At 32.9% G+C, this 20,748-nt stretch overlaps 1 long non-coding RNA gene and 3 other non-coding genes across 4 annotated transcripts; all 4 read left to right on the top strand.

The window, feature by feature from the left end:
- The first annotated feature begins 1,726 nt into the window (after positions 1-1,726).
- Positions 1,727-1,798, top strand: TRNAT-UGU. Its single transcript has one exon. It is a non-coding gene; the product is annotated as a tRNA-Thr (tRNA).
- Positions 1,799-4,559: 2,761 nt separating this feature from the next.
- Positions 4,560-4,631, top strand: TRNAT-UGU. The gene has a single exon. It is a non-coding gene; the product is annotated as a tRNA-Thr (tRNA).
- Positions 4,632-7,282: 2,651 nt separating this feature from the next.
- TRNAQ-CUG lies at positions 7,283-7,355 on the top strand. The gene has a single exon. It is a non-coding gene; the product is annotated as a tRNA-Gln (tRNA).
- Positions 7,356-8,398: 1,043 nt separating this feature from the next.
- Positions 8,399-15,753, top strand: LOC109154779. The gene is made up of 3 exons (XR_002049784.1): positions 8,399-8,409; positions 12,728-12,730; positions 15,654-15,753. It is a non-coding gene; the product is annotated as an uncharacterized LOC109154779 (long non-coding RNA).
- Positions 15,754-20,748: the final 4,995 nt, after the last annotated feature.

The raw sequence follows: 20,748 nt of genomic DNA, 5'->3' as shown, positions 1-20,748 counted from the left end.
AATACACATATTGATTGTTTAACCAAATCAAACAACTAAATCAAATAAGCTAAATTGGCAGATAAACTATGTTACCAAACATGACCTAAAATATACTCATGTATTAAGTATAATTTTAATTGAGTATATATGCAACGATAAAAAGTTATGGACTAAAACAGTAAAACTGGTAATAAAGAATAATTGAGTGACTAAAATTATATTGTTCCCTTTTATATTTATATTTTTTGCCTACCAAAATGAAATTCTCTCACTCTCAATAAAGATGAAATTTTCTCGCCCCAAGGTCCTAACATCTCCACCCGACAGAATAGTGAAGCGGTGGATAGGAAGACCGGTGTTTAATGTCCACAAGGAGTCCATTATGCACATCGAATGTAACTCTTACATTGCAACCGCTAATAATAAAGAATAATTGAGGGACTAAAAGTGAATTGTTCCCTTTTCTATTTATACTAAAATTGGATTCTTATAATATTTTAAAAATATTTAGATCGATATACAATTGTATAAATTATAACATCGAAAATTATATAATATAATTGAAGAATTGAGTTGCACTGATTATGTATTCTGATGTTATCACTGCTTGAATTCGAGTAAATAATTGCCCAATTAATAGCTAACGTGTAGACATACACATTCGGTGCTGCAACTTTAGAGATTTTATATATCAGTGTTTAGAATTTGTATTAATTGGGCTAATTAGCTCGTTCTCTAACAACTCAGTTATAGAAATTATTTATACGGAAAATATATTTTCTATGTAGATATATAGGAATTTTCTCATCTTTGTATATAAAAAAAAAAACATAATATCAATGGCTTGAATTATACATTATTGAAAATCTCTTTGTAGACGACATTGGTAGTAGTAACGGAATTTTATCCGTCATCGTCTAGAGTTAAAACCATCAGTCCATCAGGATGGATGACTCGGGAAAAAGTCACAAACAATTAACTGTGATTAAAGACTGATTTTTTCAGTAATAACTCAACATGGGTTAGTGTTTGACCATGACTTTTGTTGATAGTCATGGCATATGCGAGCATCAACGTGAATTGTTTTCGTTAGAACTTGAAGGGCAATCTCGTATCAGATGGGTGAAAGACATTTTAATTGAAGATTTTACTTTAATTAATAGTATAGATATAGATTGGTTTAAATAATAATTAATAAATTATTATTTCCTTATAAAATTACATAGAATTTCAAATGGATTTTCTCATTTATTACGCAGAATTTGTTTCTGTTATTCTCACAATTATAATGGTTTAATTATACTCAGAATTTGATAACCATTTTCCATTTTTAAGTACATATTAACTTTAATTTGTGATAAAAATTTATTAGATATTAGTTAATTTTCATATAAATTAAAAATGTACTTTCTTTTATGGTTCATACAGTACTATGTGGACCATGGTCCACACAATAATTTGCCAACTTTTCCAGACTCGGAGATCACATAGATGGCAAAGCTTCCACTCTTGTTGTTAAGTATAAGGATGTCAATCGTAGTATGATGAACAATCTTGATAAGATTTAGATGTTTGCGTGGCCTAATGGAAAAGGTGCTTGCCTTCGGAGCGAGAGATTGTGGGTTCAAGTCACACCGTGAATGATGTATATCTTTTCATTCAAAGAAAAAAAAACTGATAAGATTGAAAAAGTTAACATAAGATAGAAATCATCTCAAATATTCCAATAAAAAATAATAACCTAGCCCTTATAGCTTAGTGGTAGAGCGTCAGTCTTGTAAATTGAAGGTATGTAGTTCAATCCTGCATGGGGGCAATGTTATATCTTTGGCCAAGCTACTTTAAGCAAAATAGTGTACGCATATACAAAACACATAGGATACTTTGTGTACTTAAGCACATTTTTAGCTTTTTTATTTAATTTTTTTTAAAATTTCAACAAAATATATTAATAAATTTATTAAAAAGAATTTATTTTTACGAAAATAAATGACGAAAAATAAGAACTTTTTTATTTAATTTTTATTAAAATTTCAACAAAAATATATTAATAAATTTATTACAGAATAAATTATGTTTACGAAAACAAATGATGAAAAATAAGAACTTATTATAATTATGAGTTAATTATCAATTTGGTCCCTCGACTATGAGGATTTCACCAATCTGTTCTTGGACATCTAAAATTCCTTAATTCAGTCCCTGACTATGTTTTTTTTTTTTTACCCGAAATGGACCTAACCGTTAGACGTCCATTAACTCGGGACCAAATTCGTAATTTCGCTATAGTCAATGGACCATTTCGGTCATCACATGCACCATTTTCTCCGAAAGTTAATTACTAAAATAGTCCATTGACAGTAGTGAAATTACCAATTTGGTCACGAGTTAACGGACGTCTAACGGTTAAGAAAATTTCTGGTTAAAAAAATAAAAGCATAGTCGGAGACTAAATTGAGTAATTTTGGAAGTCGAGAACCAGATTGGTGAAATCCTTATAGTCGAGGGCCAAATTAGTAATTAACTCTTATAATTATTATTTTATAAGGGTAAATATATTAATTATTTTTAGTTAGAACTTAGAATTGAGAAATTAACGTTCGGATTGACTAAACGATGTATAAGTGTATATTTATTAGTGTAAATGTGCTAGTTAATTAAAATTGAAAATTTAGATTATTAATTTCGAAATGTAAAAAAATTTAAACAAACTCACCCGTTAAGCCAATAACTGGACGATTTAGGGTTAGGGTTAAAAAAATTTTAATTCGGTAAAAAATTTCCCTTATAAACCCGACATGGTTGACTTGAAATCGACAGGGCTGAACTAATTGAAATCCCTAGTTACACAGAAGGTATACCTAATGATTGAAATTAAGTCTTTTGAATAAGCTTCTTATTGCCAAGACCTTGTGGTCTAATCACACCAAGGTCGAACTCCCATATGCGAAGTTGTAGGTTCGAGCCTAAGTGGAGGCGACATTAACTCTCTTTGTGCTTCAGTAGGTTGAGATAGAAGTTGCATTGACTATTTTTAAATACAAAGGAAGGGTGGAACCCCGGGAACAAAATAGGTCAGTCACCACGGACATAAGGATCGGAACACCTAAACTAGCTTGGCATGTGGTTCGGAGAATGGTTCTTCGCAAGCGCAACTTGATGGGTTCCACCTCCTTTAGCGTAAAAAAGATGGTCATTAATACGGTTGACCACATTGACGAAGTCATTTTGAATCAAAACGTTGGTGAGAGACATATTCAAAGCAATTCTAAGACCAGCTAACAGAGCAAAAGCTTCTGCAACATCAGCTGGGCCGTCCCCCAAATCTTGCTAAAACCCAACGATCAACTCTCCCCGGCTATTCCTCAAAATACCACCACATCCTACATTGTGGGTTCTCGGATTGCAGCTCCCATCCACGTTGATGGCAACCCAGCCATGTTAATACTTAATAGCTAACGTGTAGATATACGCATTCGGTGCTGCAACTTTAGAGATTTAATATTTCAGTGTTTAGAATTTGTATTAATTGAGCTAATTAGCTCGTTCTCTAGCAACTCAGTTATAGAAATTATTTATACGGAAGATATATTTTTTATGTAGATATATAGCAATTTTGTCATCTTTGTATATGAAAAAAAAAAAAAAAAAAAAAAAACATAATAGCAATGGCTTGAATTATACATTATTGAAAATCTCTTTGTAGACGACATTGGTAGTAGTAACGGAATTTTATCCATCATCGTCTAGAGTTAAAACCATCAGACCATCAGGATGGATGACTCGGAAAAAAGTCAAATACAATTAACCGTGATTAAAGACTGGTTTTTTCAGTAATAATTCAACATGGGTTAGTGTTTGACCATGACTTTTGTTGATAGTCATGGAATATGCGAGCATCAACGTGAATTGTATTCGTTAGAACTTGAAGGAGAATCTCGTATCAGATGGGTGAAAGACATTTTAATTGATGATTTTACTTTTATTAATAGTATAGATATTGATTTGTATAAATAATAATTAATAAATTATTATTTTCTTATAAAATTACATAGAATTTCAAATGGATTTTCTCATTTATTACGCAGAATTTGTTTCCGTTATTCTCACAATTATAATGGTTTAATTATTCTCCGAATTTGATAACCATTTTCCATTTTTAAATACATATTAACATTAATTTGTGATAAAAATTCATTAGATATTAGTTAATTTTCATATAAATTAAAAATGTACTTTCTTTTGTGGTTCATACGGTACTATGTGGACCATGGTCCACACAATAATTTGCCAACTTTTCCAGACTCGGAGATCACATAGATGGCAAAGCTTCCACTCTTATTGTTAAGTATAAGGATGTCAATCATAGTATGATGAACAATCTTGATAAAATTAAGATGTTCGCTTGGCCTAATGAATAAGGTGCTCGCCTTTGAAGCTGGAGATTATGGGTTCGAGTCCTATCGTGAATGATATATATATTTTCATTCAAAGAAAAAAACAATCCTGATAAAATTGAAAAAAGTTAACATAAGATAGAAATCATCTCAAATATTCCAATAAAAATTAACAACCTAACCCCTATAGCTCAGTGGTAGAGCGTCAGTCTTGTAAACTGAAGGTCTATAGTTCAATCCTACATGGGGCAGGTGCTTAGTTTAATCAAAATAATGTACGCATATACAAAATATATAGGAAAATTTGTGTACTTAAGCACATTTTTAGCTTTTTTTATTTATTTTTTATTAAAATTTCACCAAAATATATTAATAAATTTATTACAAAAAAAATTATTTTTACGAAAATAAATGACATAAAATAAGAACTTTTTTATTTAAATTTTATTAAAATTTCAACAAAAATATATTAATAAATTTATTACAGAATAAATTATTTTTACGAAAACAAATGATGAAAAATAAGAACTTATTATAATTATGAGATAATTATCAATTTCGTCCCTCGACTATGAGGATTTCACCAATCTGTTCTTTGACTTCTAAAATTCCTCAATTTATCCATGGCCATGTTATTTTTTTACCCGAAATGGTCCTAACTCCTAACCGTTAGACGTCCATTAACTCGGGACCAAATTGGTAATTTCGCTATAGTTAATGGACCATTTCGGTCATCACATGCAACATTTTCTCCAAAATTTAATTACTGAAATAGTCCATTGACTGTAGTGAAATTACCAATTTGGTCACGAGTTAACGGACGTCTAACGGTTAAGAAAATTTCTGGTTAAAAAAATAAAAGCATAGTCGGAGACTAAATTGAGTAATTTTGGAAGTCGAGAACCAGATTGATGAAATCCTTATAGTCGAGGGACCAAATTAGTAATTAACTCTTATAATTATTATTTTATAAGTGTAAATATATAAATTATTTTTAGTTAGAACTTAGAATTGAGAAATTAACGTTCGGATTGACTTAACGATGTATAAGTTTATATTTATTTGTGTAAATTTGCTAGTTAATTAAAATTGAAAATTTAGAATATTAATTTCAAAATGTAAAAGAAATTTAAAGAAACACACCCGATAAGCCAGATAACTCGACGATTTTGGGTTAGGGTTAAAAAAATTATATTTCGGTAAAAAATTTCCCTTATAAACCCGACATGGTTGACTTGAAATCGACAGGGCTGAACTAATTGAAATCCCTAGTTACACAGAAGATATACCTAATGATTGAAATTAAGTCTTTTGAATAAGCTTCTTATTGCCAAGACCTTGTGGTCTAATCACACCAAGGTCGAACTCCCATATGCGAAGTTGTAGGTTCGAGCCTTAGTGGAGGCGGCATTAACTCTCTTTGTGCTTTAGTAGGTTGAGATAATAGTTGCATTTACTATTTTTAAATACAAAGGTAGGGTGGAACCCCGGGAACAAAATAGGTCAGTCACCACGGACATAAGGATCGGAACACCTAAACTAGCTTGGCATGTGGTTCGGAGAATGGTTCTTCGCAAGCGCAACTTGATGGGTTCCACCTCCTTTAGCGTAAAAAAGATAGCCATTAATCCGGTTGACGAAGTCATTTTGAATCAAAACGTTGGCGAGAGACATATTCCAAGCAATTCTAAGACCAGCTAACACAGCAAAAACTTCTGCAACATCAGCTGGGCAGTCCACCAAATCTTGCTAAAACCCAACGATCCACTCTCCCCGGCTATTCCTCAAAATACCACCACATCCTACATTGTGGGATCTCAACATCAGCTGGGCAGTCCCCCAAATCTTGCTAAAACCCAACGATTCACTCTCCTCGGCTATTCCTCAAAATACCACCACATCCTACATTGTGGGATCTCAGATTGCAGCTCCCATCCACGTTGATGGCAACCCAACCATGTTAATACTTAATAGCTAACGTGTAGATATACGCATTCGGTGCTGCAACTTTAGAGATTTAATATATCAATGTTTAGAATTTGTATTAATTGAGCTAATTAGCTCGTTCTCTAGCAACTCAGTTATAGAAATTATTTATACGGAAGATATATTTTCTATGTAGATATATAGGAATTTTGTCATCTTTGTATATAAAAAAAAAACATAATATCAATGGCTTGAATTATACATTATTGAAAATCTCTTTTTAGACGACATTGGTAGTAGTAACGGAATTTTATCCATCATCGTCTAGAGTTAAAATCATCAGACCATTAGGATGGATGACTCGGGAAAAAGTCACATACAATTAACCGTGATTAAAGACTGATTTTTTCAGTAATAACTCAACATGGGTTAGTGTTTGACCATGACTTTTGTTGATAGTCATGGTATATGCGAGCATCAACGTGAATTGTTTTCGTTAGAACTTGAAGGGCAATCTCATATCAGAAGGGTGAAAGACATTTTAATTGAAGATTTTACTTTTATTAATAGTATAGATATAGATTTGTGTAAATAATAATTAATAAATTATTATTTCCCTATAAAATTACATATAATTTCAAATGGATTTTCTCATTTATTACGCATAATTTGTTTCCGTTATCCTCACAATTATAATGGTTTAATTATTCTCAGAATTTGATAACCATTTTCCATTTTTAATTACATATTAACATTAATTTGTGATAAAAATTCATTAGATATTAGTTAATTTTTATATAAATTAAAAATGTACTTTCTTTTATGGTTCATACAGTACTATGTGGACCATGGTCCACACAATAATTTGCCAACTTTTCCAGACTCGGAGATCACATAGATGGCAAAGCTTCCACTCTTGTTGTTAAGTATAAGGATGTCAATCATAGTATGATGAACAATCTTGATAAGATTAAGATGTTTGTGTGGCCTAATGGATAAGGCGCTCGCTTCTGGAGTGAGAGATTGTGGGTTCGAGTCCCATTGTGAATGATGTATATCTTTTCCTTCAAAGAGAAAAAGATTCCTGATAAGATTGAAAAAGTTAACAAAAGATAGAAATCATCTCAAATATTCCAATAAAATTTAACAACCCAGCCCCTATAGCTCAATGGTAGAGCGTCAGTCTTTTAAACTAAAGGCCTGTAGATCAATCCTGCATGGGGGCAATGTTATATCTTTGGCAAAGCTTCTTTAAGCAAAATAGTGTACGCACATACAAAATATATAGGAAACTTTGTGTACCTAAGCCCATTTTTAGCTTTTTTATTTAATTTTTATTAAAATTTCAGAAAAATATATTAATAAATTTATTACAAAAATTTTTATTTTTACGAAAATAAATGACGAAAAATAAGAACTTTTTTATTTAATTTTTATTAAAATTTCAACAAAAATATATTAATAAATTTATTACAGAATAAATTATTTTTACAAAACAAATGATGAAAAATAAGAACTTATTATAATTATGTGTTAATTATCAATTTGGTCCCTCGACTATGAGGATTTCTCCAATCTGTTCTCGAACTTCTAAAATTCCTCAATTTAGTCCCTGATTATGTTTTTTTTTTTTACCCGAAATGGTCCTAACCGTTAGACGTCCATTAACTCGGGACCAAATTGGTAATTTCGCTATAGTCAATGGACCATTTCGGTCATCACAGGCACCATTTTCTCCGAAAGTTAATTACTGAAATAGTCTCTTGACTGTAGTGAAATTACCAATTTGGTTACGAGTTAACGGACATCTAACGGATAAGACCATTTCTGGTTAAAAAAAAAAAAAAAGCATAATCGGGAACTAAATTGAGTAATTTTGGAAGTCGAGGACCAGATTGATGAAATCCTTATAGTCGAGGGCCAAATTAGTAATTAACTCTTATAATTATTATTTTATAAGTGTAAATATATAAATCATTTTTAATTAGAACTTAGAATTGAGAAATTAACGTTCGGATTGACTAAACGATGTATAAGTGTATATTTATTAGTGTAAATGTGCTAGTTAATTAAAATTGAAAATTTAGAATATTAATTTCGAAATGTAAAAAAATTTAAACAAACTCACCCGATAAGCCAGATAACTCGACGATTTAGGGTTAGGGTTAAAAAAAAAATTAATTCGGTAAAAAATTTTCCTTATAAACCCGACATGGTTGACTTGAAATCGACAGGGCTTAACTAATTGAAATCCCTAGTTACACACAAGGTATACCTAATGATTGAAATTAAGTCTTTTGAATAAGCTTCTAATTGCCAAGACCTTGTGGTCTAATCACACCAAGGTCGAACTCCCATATGCGAAGTTGTTGGTTCGAGCCTTAGTGGAGGCGGCATTAACTCTCGGGTGGAACCCCGGGAACAAAATATGTCAGTCACCACATAAGGAACACCTAAACTAGCTTGGCATTTGGGCAAAAATAAAGCAAAGCCTTCGCAAGCGCAACTTGATTTTGTTCCCTCAAAATATGGCAACATCTAGCATTCCAATTCTTCTTGAACCAATGATATTACAAAGGGTTCCACCTCCTTTAGCGTCAAAAAGATGCTCATTAATCCGGTTGACCACGTTGACGAAGTCACTTTGAATCACATTGTTGGTGAGAGACATATTCCAAGCAATTCTAAGACCAGCTAACACAGCAAAAGCTTCTACAATATCAGCTGGGCAGTCCCCCAAATCTTTCTAAAACCCAACGATCCACTCTCCCCATCTATTCCTCAAAATACCACCACATCCAGCATTGTGGGTTCGCAGATTGCAGCTCCCATCCACGTTGATGGCAACTCAGCCATGTTAATAGCTAACGTGTAGATATACGCATTCGGTGCTGCAACTTTAGAGATTTTATATATCGGTGTTTAGAATTTTTATTAATTGGGCTAATTAGCTCGTTCTCTAGCAACTCAGTTATCGAAATTATTTATACGGAAGATATATTTTCTATGTAGATATATAGAAATTTTGTCATCTTTGTATATAAAAAAACATAATATCAATGGCTTGAATTATACATTATTGAAAATCTCTTTGTAGACGACATTGGTAGTAGTAACAGAATTTTATCCATCCTCGTCTAGAGTTAAAACCATCAGACCATCAGGATGGATGACTCGGGAAAAAGTCACATACAATTAACCGTGATTAAAGACTGGTTTTTTCAGTAATAACTCAACATGAGTTAGTGTTTGACCATGACTTTTGTTGATAGTCATGGCATATGCGAGCATTAACGTGAATTGTTTTCGTTTGAACTTGAAGGGAAATCTCGTATCAGAAGGGTGAAAGACATTTTAATTGAAGATTTTAGTTTTATTAATAAATAATGTATTTTTAGTATATTAAATTAAAAATGTACTTTCTTTTATGGTTCATACAGTACTATGTGGACCATGGTCCACACAGTAATTTGCCAACTTTTCCAGACTCGGAGACCACATAGATGGCAAAGTTTCCACTCTTGTTGTTAAGCATAGGGATGTCAATTGTAGTATGATGAACAATCGTGATAAAATTAAGATGTTCTCGTTGCCTAATGGATAAGGCGCTTGCCTCTGGAACGAGAGATGTGGGTTTGAGTCCCACCGTGAATGATATATATCTTTTTCTAAAAAAAAAAAATAAATAAAAATAATCCCGATAAGATTGAAAAAGTTAACATTTGATAAAAATCATCTCAAATATTCCAATACAAATTAACAACCCAGCCCCTATAGCTCAGCACATGTTTAGCTATGTATTACAAAATCAATTGTTTTTACGAAAATAAATGATGAAAAATAAGAACTTTTTTTTTTAATTTTTATTAAATTTCAACGAAAATATATTAATAAATTTATTACAAAATAAATTATGAGTTAGTTACCGATTTGGTCCCTAGATTATGAGGATTTCACCAATCTGGTCTTCGACTTTCAAATTTACTCAATTTAGACCCCGATTATGTTTCTTTTACTCGAAATGGTCCTAACCGTTAGACGTCCGTTAACTCGGGACCAAATTGGTAATTTCGCATGCACCATTTTATCCGAAATTTAATTACTGAAATAGTCCATTGACTGTAGTGAAATTACCAATTTGGTCACGAGTTAACGGACGTCTAACGGTTAAGACCATTTTGGGTAAAAAGAAAGCATAGTCGGGGACTAAATTGAGTAATTTTAAAAATTGATGACGAGAAATCCTTATAGTCGAGGGATCAAATTAGTAATTAACTCTTATAATTATTATTTTATAAGTGTAAATATATTAATTATTTTTAGTTAGAACTTAGAATTGAGAAATTAACGTTTGGATTGGCAAAACGATGTATAAGTATATATTTATTAGTGTAAATGTGCTAGTTTATTAAAATTAAAAATTTAGAATATTAATTTTAAAATGTAAAAAAATTTAAACAAACTCACCCCATAAGCCTGATAACTTGACGGTTTAGGGTTAGGGTTATAAAAAATTTAATTCGGTAAAAAATTTTGAACGACTCTATGAAAGTCAATCAAAGTTTATTAAAATCTATCATTTTAAAAGTCTTTAAAACTCTACAAAATTCATGATTGAATACACCCCCCTAATTGAAATCCCTAGTTACGCACAAGGTATACCTAATGATCGAAATTAAGTCTTTTGAATAAGCTTTTAGCTACTAAGATCTTATGGTTTAATGGCACTATGGTTGGACTTTTGTATGCGAGGTTATGGGTTCAAGTTTCAGTGTAAACGTCATTGTTTTTTCCTGCTTCAATAGGTTGAGAAAGTAGTTTATGAACAGATACTATATTCTAGTAGAGATAGTGAAGGAAAATTAATAATGGATGCTTCAATAGGTTGAGAAAGTAGTTTATGAACAGATACTATATTCTAGTAGAGATAGTGAAGGCAAATTAATAATGGATAAAATGTTATTAGTTCTTTGATTATTAGGGAATGCATTCATATGAGATAGTGAAGGCAAATTAATAATGGATAAAATGTTATTAGTTCTTTGATTATTAGGGAATGCATTCATATTTGTTCGAGCAATCCCGCCAACGAATAGCCTTCCGCTCCACCACAAAAGCTAATTATTCCTGAGGATGTGAGCCGAATCTCAAGAATACCAATAAGCCCAGATTATGGTGACACTTGGTATTGGAAGGGGGAGACACAAGGAATATACACGGTTAAGAATGCCTATAGGCGTATTATGGGGGACTATTCTGATGACCCAGGTGCTTTTGATAAATGGGTTACATTATGGAAATTAAGAGTGCCACCCAAATGGAAAACCTTTTTATGGAGAGCCGTGTCTGGCATACTACCCACCACTGATAATTTAATTGTTAAACGGGTGGACGTGGATCCTATATGTCCCATGTGTGGCAATACACAGGAGAATATTATGCATGTACTGGTTTTATGTGATTATTCTAAAATGGTTTGGAATATTTCGGGATTACCTGTCACGAATATTCAAACTAATTTTTTCCAATCATGGTTCATAGGCATGGTGGACTCGTTGTTGGAGGGGCAAGTACGCCTGGCAGTTGGGATCCTCTACTACTTATGGCTAGCAAGGAATTCGGCGCTGTGGGAGAGAGCCTTGCCACGGCCTACGGCTACAGTGAAGAAGGCGGGGCTGACCGAGGAGGCCTTCACCAGGCTGAGACGTGTGACGGCACAGCCGAATGCTACGGTGATGCCGGAAACCGAACCGTATGGGCTCAGGTGCTATTTCGATGCAGGCTACAGACAACACATGGGGGAAGCAACGTTCGGAGTTGTGTTACTCAGTCACGAGGGTGTTTTTATGGCAGCCTCGGCGGGGACACTACCTGGAGCTTTTTCACCCATTATGGCAGAAGCCCTAGCATGCAAGGAAGCACTATCGTGGCTTAAAGGGCGCGATATACAGAGGGTTGATCTACTCACTGATTGCATGGAGTTGCGTAACATGATAAAATCAAGAAGTACCAGAACACGATCGTATGTTGGGGTCATTGCGGACCAGTGCAGGACAATTATGTCATTATTTAATTATTGTTCTTTACATTATATTTCCAGAACTGCTAATATGCATTCTCATACACTAGCTTCGTTAGCTTTCGACCAGGAACATCCTATGTACTGGGATGTAATCCCACCTGACTCTATTACTATGTTCATTCATTAATATACCAAAATATTTGGCTTTCAAAAAAAGGGAATGCATTCATATTTGTTCGAGCAACCCCGCCAACGAGTAGCCTTCCACTCCACCACAAAAGCTAATTATTAGAGAATGCATTCATATTTGTTCGAGCAGCCCCGCCAACGAATAGCCTCATTAATTATTAGAGAATGCATTCATATTTGTTCGAGCAGCCCCGCCAACGGATAGCCTCAGTAGGTTGAGAAAGTAGTTTATGAACAGATACTACATTCTAGTAGAGATAGTGAAGGCAAATTAATAATGGATAAAATGTTATTAGTTCTTTGATTATTAGGGAATGCATTCATATTTGTTCGAGCAACCCCGCCAACGAATAGCCTTCCGCTCCACCACAAAAGCTAATTATTAGAGAATGCATTCATATTTGTTCGAGCAGCCCCGCCAACGAATAGCCTCAGTAATTATTAGAGAATGCATTCATATTTGTTCGAGCAGCCCCGCCAACGAATAGCCTCAGTAGGTTGAGAAAGTAGTTTATGAACAGATACTACATTCTAGTAGAGATAGTGAAGGCAAATTAATAATGGATAAAATGTTATTAGTTCTTTGATTATTAGGGAATGCATTCATATTTGTTCGAGCAACCCCGCCAACGAATAGCCTTCTGCTCCACCACAAAAGCTAATTATTAGAGAATGCATTCATATTTGTTCGAGCAGCCCCGCCAACGAATAGCCTCAGTAATTATTAGAGAATGCATTCATATTTGTTCGAGCAGCCCCGCCAACGAATAGCCTCAGTAGGTTGAGAAAGTAGTTTATGAACAGATACTACATTCTAGTAGAGATAGTGAAGGCAAATTAATAATGGATAAAATGTTATTAGTTCTTTGATTATTAGGGAATGCATTCATATTTGTTCGAGCAACCCCGCCAACGATTAGCCTTCCACTCCACCACAAAAGCTAATTATTAGAGAATGCATTCATATTTGTTCGAGCAGCCCCGCCAACGAATAGCCTCAGTAATTATTAGAGAATGCATTCATATTTGTTCGAGCAGCCCCGCCAACGAATAGCCTCAGTAGGTTGAGAAAGTAGTTTATGAACAGATATTACATTCTAAGTAGAGATAGTGAAGGCAAATTAATAATGGATAAAATGTTATTAGTTCTTTGATTATTAGGGAATGCATTCATATTTGTTCGAGCAGCCCCGCCAACGAATAGCCTTCCACCCACCCAAGTGATCTACTATAGCCAACCAAACTAAGCCAAGACCCTAACTCCACCACAAAAGCTAACTCATGAGTGGAGGTTTCGCCCCAATTTAAGTACCACTCCACAATCTCTTGTGGAGCAGATGTGGGATCGTATCATTACCCACCCCTTGAGAAGCCGACGTTCGCAGCGGCTTACACCTCACCCAAGTGATCCACTATAGCTAACCAAACTAAGCCATGACCCTAACTCCACCACAGAAGCTAACTCATGAGTGGAGGTTCGGCCCTAACTTAAGTACCACCCCACAATCTCTTGTGGAGCCAATGTGGGATCGTATCATTAACCACCCCTTGAGAAGCCGACGTTCGTAGCGGTTTACTCTAGATGGCTCTTCTCGGCACCAGGTAGCCCTTTTCCCCTTTGGATGGCTTCACTCCGGACCTTATCAGAGGTAGCCTTTTCTAGGTCGCCCCCTTCGCTAGGCCGACACCGGATGAGTGGACTGCTTAACTCTGGATAGCTTTCACTCTGGACTCTTCTCGGTTCCCTTTGAACCTTATCAAGCACCAGGTAGCTCTCTTCCAGGTAGCCCTTTCCCACCACACTCCGGCCTCTCAACAAGAATACCAAATTATACAGTACCCAAGCCAAGACCCTAACTCCACCACAAAAGCTAACTCATGTGTAGAGGTTTGGCCCCAACTTAAGTACCACTCCACAATCTCTTGTCGAGCCGTTGTGGGATTGTATCACATGACCTTATGATCACCGACAAATGCCCAAGGTGAGGGGCGAAAAAGCGCCATGAAGGGCTTTGCAACAAATAATCTAGCAAATTTCATTGCAAATTGAAGGGTTTATATATATATATATATATATATATATATATATATATAGTAACTTACAAATAAATACTCAAATCTATCCCATTTTGCTTGTCACTTTTACTATTCATTGGTCAAACCAACACTTTTTTCATTGCATATTTTCATTAGTAATTTTAAATTTGATTTGTTTTGTGTTTAATACTCTCTCCGTACCATTTTTTGTGTCGGGTTTGGCTAATAAGGATTGACTGAAGTTATTTACAATTTAATTTTTCATAATATTAAGTTTAGAATTAGTATGTAAAATTTACATATTTAGAAACTACATTAAAAGTACTATTAAAAATAAAAAATCAATCTCTCCAAAAAACTAAAAACAAAAAAACAAAAAAAACAAGAAATCAAATTTAAAAATTATAAGAAAATGCTAATAGAAATAAGCAAATAAGAAAGAGTTGGTTTGACCAATGATTAATCAATAGGATAGAGAGAGTAATACTTTTAACATAATTTCTAAATATCTAAATTTTATATACTAATATTAAACTTAACATTATGAAAATTAAATTAAAAATAATTTTGGTCAAGCATCATTAATCGAACCAGACAAAAAAATGCAACAGAGAGAGTATATTATTATGGGTGAAGGGGTTTTGGGTTCAATGTGAATTAGAATTGGGTAGTAGAGACTCAAGGATAAATTAAGTCTAGAGGATGGTTGGAGCCTAATGGGGGCCTGTGTAAAAATAGAATAGAGTTAGGGGTGCCAACTAGTCTAAGGATCAAAGCTATGGGGTGGGGGCTCAACGTACGGCTGAAGGGATGGTATAAAATGAAGAAAGAGATAAAGTTTTGGGGCCAAAGTGTGACAAAGCATATGCATATATAAAGCTTGGGGGTCAGTCAGTGAATAAAAAAAGAAAGGGGGTGCAGGTCGGGGACAAAAGAAAAATACTATTTTTTATTTATTGCAAAAATCATTAAACTCTATTAAAATTTTAAGGTATTTTAAAATTTTGTTATCTTTATTTTTTATAATATTGTCAGTTTTGGTATTTTATATGTAAAATTAAGTTGATACCTTCTGAGAAGAAATATTTAAAAATAATAAGGGATTACGTGTTTGGAAATAGTTGTTAATTGATCGGGTTAGTGGGTTTGATTAGTTGATAGCATTAGCTGATTGTAGAAAAGTGTTTGGTAAATTAGTTGTTAGCTGATAGCTAATTACAGTCAAAATGACTTTCTCAAAAAGCTGACCGGAAAAGTTACTTTGAACAGTTTTTTGAATTTTAGCATTTTGAAAAATTAAGTTGTTACAAAAAGCTAATTAATCAAAGTGATTGTTTAATCAAGTCAAACAGCTAATAGTAGTCAAATAAGATAAAATTGGCTGATAAGTTAACTATTTGACCAAACATAGCCTAAAATATACTCATGTACTAAGTAAAATTTTAATGTAGTTTAATTATTGTGCTCAGATGGCATGTAGTGACCACTCCCACAGGGCCGGTCCTATCGTTTTAGAGGCCCGGGGCAAGTGAAAAAAAGGGGCCCTAACTATGTATAAAATTAATCATGAGAGAAAACTTCTATGTGCTTTAAAATCAAATAAGCTTAAAAACAATAACTTTGTTACAATAATAAATAATAAATTAATTAGAAGGAAGCGCGAAATCAAAATACTTCCAAACGCAGTAAAATTCTAATAACAAAATATGAAACATAATTAAGTTAATTTGATAAAATGGTTTGAATAGAAAACGCATTATAAACCACACATCTCCTATATTGATATGATATTTATAAATACTACTAGTTCTTTTACGCGCTTTGCGCGAATGGAATAATGCCAATGATTATTTTTAAATAAGTATTTCAAAGTATATCAATGCAATATTATATCAAAGATGTTCATGCATAGGTAATAAATATTGAAGTTTATTTATTTAAATTGATAATTTAAAGTATATAAATGCAAGATAATATATTAGAAAAGATTGATTATATTGCCACTAAAATAAATGTTTGTAACTTTGTAATAACTTTAGTCTAAAAACGATAATTTAAATAAATACGTACTACTTTTGGTTTAAATTTCTCTAATTCTTCTTAATTCTCTTTTGGGTAGCATTGTCATTATCTTCAGTACATGTCCTTTTTTTTTTATTGGTAGTGTTTCATGTGCAATTGGGTTACTGGTGGTAGCATAGATGGATTTATCGTGCAATGAGATTATGGTGTAGGAAGCTTTAGATTTGTCTTGTTGTGTATGTGATGGGATCTTAGTTGTACTATTAACTTTTTATCTTACAAGTACCTATTGACATTTGGTAGTGGTAGTTTATCCCTACATGTTTCATGCGTTGTGAGATGTGTGTCATAAGTTATCATGTGAAAGTATTCAACAAAATATTAATATTTACTATATTTGTATAAAATACTTGGTAAATAAATAAATAAATAAATAAATAAATAAATATATATATATATATATATATATATATATATATATATATATATATATATATATATATATATATATATATATATAGGGTTGCATTCACATGCAAACACCCTTAAAATACAAACATGTGGACATATACTGTGCACACACCTAAATGCGGGTGTGCACACATCTGTGGACGACAGTGCACACACTTAAATGTGGGTGTGCTCACATCCGTAGTATGTATGTGTGAATCAAAAGTATTTGGGCTAGTGTGCACACGTCCATGAACGACAGTGCACACAGGTGGACACAGCACACAAAAACATAAAAACTAATCACAACTTTCGATATCCAAAATCCAACGATCCAGAAATGTCCACACGTTTATATTTTAAGCCCTGTTTTTACATGAATGTAATTATATATATATATATATATATATATATATATATATATATATATATATATATATATATAAACATATTTTAATTATAACTTTGATATTTAATTACAAGATAATGTAAAAAAAAAAAGACAATGTACTATGTAGTGAATATAATAAATTAATACATTTGAAGATAATGAATTTTTAAATTGTAGAAAATAAAGATAATATAACTAATGAAATTATATCCCTTTTTAAATTTTTTATAATGAATAATTTTTTTTAAATAAAGATATTATAGACATCTAATTCTAAATTAATTAAATGCATATGTATTATTTTTTGTTGTAGGTACTAATTTATTTAATTTAATAAGAGTAATAAAGTGGCGTACATACTTTTCATCAACAATAATGAAATCATTATTTTTTTAAAAAAAGTTTACATTCGTTGTTGAGACAAATTGTTTTGAGAGTTTGTGAATGACAATTGTTACAATTATTCCTGTCAATAGAGTATGCTAATAAATAATTCAAAATATATAATTACAATAGATATTGTTATAATGATATAGTAAAAATTAACTTACAATTTTCTTTAGAAGCTTCATGCATTGATAATATTCTGGTGTATGTGTAAACAGTAAACTTGTTCAATTGGAGCCAGTGGGATGTCAACATTGTCAATTCTTTGAAAAATGGTCCTACCGTTTTAGAGTCCAGATGTAATTGTATTTATGATCAACAACTTTGTAGTTAGGTCACGCAGGTCTGACAATGATGTAAGAACAATTTTGTCCGATAATAAAATAATAGTATAATATTTGTAAAGTAATGTACAATTGTAACATTATAAAAATACAAACAAAAAATATTAATACCATAACGACCTAAGTCTTACCAATATTGCAAAAATATAATTGAAATATTAAGTTTTGTTCTGATCTAAATAATTAAAAGAAGATTAATTAAACGAAAAAAAAAATTAACCTAAATTTGTTTTTTTTTTAAATGCATAAAAATCAAATGATTTTTAAAGTTCTTGATTTATAATCTTTGATTCTTAACTTTGAATGTTATGTATTTAGTCGGACTAATTATTTGACCAAAGTTTATGTTAAATATTATATATATATATATATATATATATATATATATATTAATACATTTTAACATATTCGTAGTATATGTTTAACAATTATGCCAACTCTAATTGGGATGGGGTTCGAACCTAAGACCTTTCTTATAGAAATTAATGATTAAGTTAAAAATAATAAATAGCTAACGGAATATTCCGTTACTAAAGTTTATACGAACAGAATTTAGGTTATTTAAGGGAAGAAATAATATAATAGAGGGTAAATAAGACAAATCATTAAAAAAATACTACATACATTTTTTTTGTTCCAGTTAAGGGCCTAACATTATTGGCTCTTATTATAATTTTAGATTAGATTTTCTTTTAGCTAGATGTAACACCCCCGATTTTACCAAAATTTAAAAACTTAATTTAAGAGAAAAACAAGCTAAACATCCATTCAGATAAAGCGAAAGCAAAGTCTAAATGCGGAGGTGCTATGCCACACCAATCTCAAACATAGGTGCACTGGCTAAGTCTAAACCAAAACCTCAATAACAAAGTCATAGGAAATAAGGCACACAGGCCATAAGTCAACTAAAGGAATGTAAAGGAAAACTAAACTAGCTACAGCCACTAGCGCGCTCTCCAAAGCTAGTCAAAACCTGTAAAAGCAATAGGGATAACACCCGTTAGCGAAAGATGCTGGTAACCCACCAATACGCGTTAAGTAACATAATATATATATATATATATATATATATATATATATATATATATATATATATATATATATATATATATATATATATATATATATCATAAAACTATTTGAGACAGAGGAATACAGTATATATCATTTTAAAACCAAGAGAGTAAACATCGAGAGACTCAACATAACACTCTCAACAAAAACCAACCATCAACAACAATCAACAAGTCAATAAGGACAACAAGCAACATACTCAACACTAGACGCAACCTACCATAATCAAGGTAGAGTTCACGATAGACACATAAGCAATGAATACAACAAGTCACACAATGACAAGTTTCATGTTCCAACCTTATGCCCTGTTCCAACCTTATGGCTACCCCCGGCCTTATACCAGTTCCAACCATTACCTCCTAGTGCCACCTTGTACTTCTGAGTCCAACCTTATTCCGCCTGGGACCGTCATCCCCCACCAATCTTTACCACCAATTTCATAGTATTACCACCGATCTCTTAGTACACGAGGGTACCATTAAACAACACAATATTACCACCTATCTCGTGGGCAAAGCTCAAATAATATTACCACCAATCTCATTCATAGTCACACATAGTCATTATCAAGAGGATTGAGGCTCATCAATAGCCCAATCAAGTATCAACAACGGTACACAAGATATACAAGTTCACATCATTGAATTCAATCAAGAGGTTTCAATGAAAGACATGAAACAATACTCAACCACGACAATGGACTTCCATCCAATATCAACATGATTGGCAACACAAGTTGCCAATCCTCAATAGGAATGGACAAACAACACATACTAGCATCAACGACATCATCTCTAGCACGCTCATCAAACGGGTAAACCAAAACGGTTCCAACGAACCTCAAAGACTCACATTAATCCAACGAATCACAAGGTTGGACCATAAGCACGATTCAAGACACCAAATCCTAACATAGATACTTAGGACATTGTTCTAGACATACGAAACATCAATGAGACACACAAAAGCTCAACAATTCAACAAACGGATCGGAGGCCAATACATCACATACCAAAGGATAAAACCACGGGGAAACAACCGCCCGTCACACCACATACACGTACCCACCGGGTGGAACCGCGGGTGGCACCTCTACCCGCGGCTCTGCCCGCCGGTGCACAACCCACCACTCGCGGGTAGAGCGGCGGGTGGATAGCCACCCGCTGTTCCGCCCGCGGGGAACACCTGTACTCCAAATAATTCCCTTCGGGAAAATTCATCTCCAAGGTCAAGTTCAAGTCCAAAATACCCAAAATCTCACATACAACAAGGAAATGACTTGAACACAAGAATAGCTCAAAGAATAGCATTTAAGAATCCTAGATACAAGCTCTAATCATGCATAAACACAAGATTATGCATAAAATCTCACATCAACACCAAGAATCATCAATAGAAGTCAAGAATCATCAATAGCAAGTAGAAAATAGGTTTTGTATAGCGTGGGTTACCTTTGTAGACCAAAAGACTTCTTTCTTTACCCTCCTAAGCTTCTCCTTGAAGCTCCTCTTCAACAAAATCTTC

This window comes from Ipomoea nil, unplaced genomic scaffold, assembly GCF_001879475.1.
Source record: "Ipomoea nil cultivar Tokyo-kokei standard unplaced genomic scaffold, Asagao_1.1 scaffold2653, whole genome shotgun sequence".
In the NCBI taxonomy this organism is placed as follows: Eukaryota; Viridiplantae; Streptophyta; class Magnoliopsida; order Solanales; family Convolvulaceae; genus Ipomoea; species Ipomoea nil.
Note: the sequence above shows the minus strand (reverse complement) of the source record. Positions and strands in the feature narration are given on the sequence as shown.